Genomic DNA, 4,487 nt, shown 5'->3' with positions numbered 1-4,487 from the left:
GGTGGGTGAGAGGTAATCAACCAAAGACATTTTATGCATATATGCATAACCCATGGATACAGAAAATATGTATCTGAAGACCTGGGGTGGGGGGTGGTGGCAGGCTGGAGGGGGTCAATGGTGGAAAAAGGAGACACATGTAATACTTTAACAATAAATATTTATTTTTTAAAAATAACCTTGACAATGAGGCCGCATTCCTTGGGACAGGTGTAGCATCTGACTGTGGAAGGGAGGTCCTCAGGACTGCTGTTGGCAGGGGATTCTAGATCCTGGTCCACAGCCATGAGAGACTAAACCCAGAGGGGGCAGCCTGGATGGCTGCCAAGGTCAGGCCGTGCCGGGGGAAGAGGTGCTCCCAGTGGCACAGCTCTTTCCCCTATTTTTGGTCTTTGCTTTTGTTTGCTAAACCTAGTTCATAGGACCTTTCAAATACAGACACTCACCCGTGGCTGAGGTTCAGGTGGAGGTGCAGACTTGTGGAATCTGGGGAGAGGAGAGGGTCGGGGAGAGGTGGCTGCGAGTCAGATGCTGAGTCATACCTGATATGCTGGACCTAGGCAGCCATTTTCTCCTGAAGAGATAGCCCCTCCCTGAAGTCTCCAGGCAACCAAATCAACCACACCCAGACTACACCTCGAGTGGTACAAAGAATACAAAAAAAAAATCTGAATAGTCCCTGAGAGCCCTCAGGGACTGGCCTAAAGAGAGGCCATTCAGTCCCAGCAACAGAAAACTGAGAAGCAGCAGACAGTGCATAAGAGTGGGATCTTAAACCAGCCAAAGGAACGACACTTCACTTTTTCATTTTTATTTTTATCTTATTTAATTATTAGTTATCTCTTTTTTCTTTTCCTTTTTTCATTTGTTTCTTTATTTTTTATTTCTTTTGGCATTATTTTTCATCATTCTAATTTTTTAATTTTATCCAATTTTTAAAATTAATTATTTTTCAATTTTTAATTTTTTTCATTCTCTTTTGCTTTCTTCTTATCCACTCATACTCTTTCTACTTCCTCTATACTGAACTGAGGTCCTCCCCATATTCATCCAATTCCTTAACCTTACTTTCTGTATATAAGATTCTGCCCCCACCCTCTTTACTGGGTATTTGGTGTTTGTACGTTTTGGTTTATCTGTTTGTTCTCTGGTGTTCTCTCTCTCTCTCTCTCTCTCTCTCTCTCTCTCTCTCTCTCGAGCAGCAGCAGCTGCATGAGCAGCCTGCCCCCATCAGCCTGCCCTCATCAGCCAGAGAAGCCACCACTGCTGTGAGCAATGCCCACCAGAGGAGCTGCCACCAACTGTGGAGCAACCACTGCCATGATCGCCCGAGGAGCAGCCGCTGCCCAAGTAGCCGCTGCCATGCAAGGAGTAGCCCTTGCACAACTTGACACCTATATCCTTCGGTGAGAAGAAAAATGGGGAGACAAAGAAATTCCCAAAGGAAAGAAAATAAGGAATTGCCAGAAAAGCAGCTTAGTAAAATGGAGGCATGCAATATGTAAGAAAAAGAATTCAGAATAAGGGTCATAAAGTTCATAAACTGGATGGATGAAAATCAACAATTTATGTAAGATCAAGAGGAAATAAAGAGTGATATAGCTGCAGTAAAAAACACCATGGAATGTTTCAACAGTAGACTAGGAGAAGTGGAGGACCGAATTAGCGAATAAGACTACAGGGAAGCAAAACACACCCAAACTAAACCACAATTGGAGAAAAAAATGAAAAGACAGAAGGAGAGCCTAGGGGAGCTTTGGGACAACATGAAACAAAGCAACATACGAATAATAGGGGTGCCAGAATAAGAGGAAGAGGAATAAGGGTTAGAAAACCTATTTGAAGAAATAATGTCAGAAAACTTCCCTGATGTGGGGAAGAAAAAAGTCACAAAAGCACAGAGAGTCTCAAACAAGATGAACTCCAAAAGACCCACAACGCACATCATAATTATGATGGCAAATGTTCAGGACAAAGTGAGAATCTTAAAGGGTGCAAGACAGAGAAAGAAAGTTACCTACAAGGGATCTCCTATTAGATATCAAATTATTTCTCAACAGAAACACATCAGGCCACAAAAGAATGGAAGAAAATTTACAAAGTGATGCAAAGCAAGGGACTGAATCCAAGAATACTCTATCCAGTAAGGCTATCATTCAAAATTGAAGGGGAAATAGGGAGCTTCACAGACGAAATAGGCTAAGGGAGTTTATCACTATCAAGCTAGCAATGCAAGAAATGCTAAAGGGACTGGTGTGATAAGAAGGAATAAAAAGGGAAGAAGGAACACGGGCACAAAAAATAAAAATGGCTACAAACAAATACCTATCAGTAATAACTTTAAACATAAATGGACAAAATGCTTTAATCAAAAGACATAAAGTGGCTGAATGGATAAGAAAAACATGACTCATATAAATGCTGTCTACAAGAGACCCACCTCAAAACAAGGGACTCACACAGACTGAAAGTGTAGGAATGGAAAAATATCTTTCAGACAAATGGAAATGAAAAAAAGCTGGGATAGCAATACTTATATCTGACAAAATAGACCTCAAAGTGAAGGCCATAACAAGAGATAAGGAAGGCCACTTCATAATACTAAAGGGATTGATACAACAAGAGGATATAGCCCTGGAAACATATATGCACCCAATGCAGGAGCACCCAAATACATAAAAAAAAAAAAAAACTCCTGGAAGATATCAAGGGAGAGATTGACAACAATACAATCATAGTAGGGGACTGTAATACCCAACTGACATCACTGGATAAATCCTATAGAGAAAAAAATCATCAAAGAAACATCAATCCTAAATGACCCACTAGATCAGATGAACTTAATTGACATCTTCAGAACATTTCACCCCAAAGCCACGGAATATATGTTCTTCTCAAGTTCACATGGGACATTTTTAAAGATAGATCACATATTGGGTCTCAGGCGAAGTCTCTCCAAATTCAAGAAGATAGAAATCATATCAAGCATCTTCTCAGATCACAATGGCATAATAGAAGAAATAAACTACAATAAAAACAATAAAAAAAATTCAAACACTTGGAAGCTGAATAACATGCTATTAAACAATGATTGGGGAAACAAAAACCAAGATGGCGGCATAGGTAAACACCGGAAATTGCTGCCTCGCACAACTACTTCAAAAAAACAACTAAAAGACAAAATGGACATCATCCAGAACCACAGGAAGGCTGGCCAAGTGGAAATTCTACAACTAGAAGGAAAGAGAAAAGCACACTGAGACTCAGAGGAGGTGTGGTGTGGAAATAAAGTGCAGAGGTACGGAGGCGCACGAGGAAAGGGCTGGCAGCTGAGGACACGGTTGTCTTTTTCAATAGGGAGTGAGATACAAGCTCCCGACTGCTCTGAACTCCAGTTCCTGGCGAGTCTCTGGGGACCCAAACTCATACGGGGAGAAACTGGACTGTCTGGCATTGGGCAGAACTCAAGGGCGGCTTTCTCTCAGAGGTGTTTGCAGTGATTACTGCGGAACAGTAAGACCTGGGTCCTCTTAGGGCAGGACTGAGGAGCAGCCATAGCTGTTTGCTCCGCCCTGTTGATTCCCTGAGACCCCGCTTCACCCAAGCTGTGTGCAGAGGCTTTTCCATATGAATGCCCTGATGCTTTGCAATCTAAAATTACCTAACTAACTGCAGCTGGGTCAGAGAGACCCAGAACATCCAAAAAGAAGGCCCAAGGCCCCACAGCAGCTTGCATTGCTTCACAGCTGGCCTCATCTAGGCACCTCCAAACTCCAAACAAAGAAAAGTAATCTGCAGATCTCTCCATAGCTCCTGTTGGATAGCCTTAGAAAGAGGCTAAATTAGCACCTCCTTAGAGATCCAAGAGCCAGTATACCCAGTGGTCAGAGTGGACCATCCAGATTACAACTCCTCAGATCCATAAGGGACACACTCAGGGGGCAGACTCAGTGAGCACCAAAGCCCCACTGAAGCAAGTCTTGCCCCAGAAGGGTGTCTCCAGCACAGAAGTTCTCCCACTGTAGACACAGCTGATTCTCACAGCCAATTGGCCTGGAGGTCAATTCCTCCCAGTGATACCTACAACAACCGAGGCTTAATTACAACAAGACTGTGTACAAAACCCACAAAGGGGTACACCAAGAGTGTCCACCTCAGGTAATTGGGGAGGCTGAGCCACTGGGCCCTATAGGACACCTAGCACACAAAGCCACTCTATCAACACTGGGAGGCAGCCAAAATGTGGAGACAAAGAAACAGGTCACAAATGACAGAAATGGAGGAAAGCAAACTACTGGATATAGAGTTCAAAACCACGGTTATAAGGTTTTTCAAGAATTTTCCAGAAACCGCCAATAAATTTAGTGAGACCCTCGAGGATATGAAAACGGGCCAACTAGAAATTAAGCATAAACTGACTGAAATAAAAAATATTATACAGAGACCCAATAGCAGACTAGAGGATCCCAAGAATCAAGTCAAAGATT

The sequence above is a fragment of the Myotis brandtii genome, unplaced genomic scaffold (genome assembly GCF_000412655.1).
Source record: "Myotis brandtii unplaced genomic scaffold, ASM41265v1 scaffold210, whole genome shotgun sequence".
In the NCBI taxonomy this organism is placed as follows: domain Eukaryota; kingdom Metazoa; phylum Chordata; class Mammalia; order Chiroptera; family Vespertilionidae; genus Myotis; species Myotis brandtii.
Note: the sequence above shows the minus strand (reverse complement) of the source record.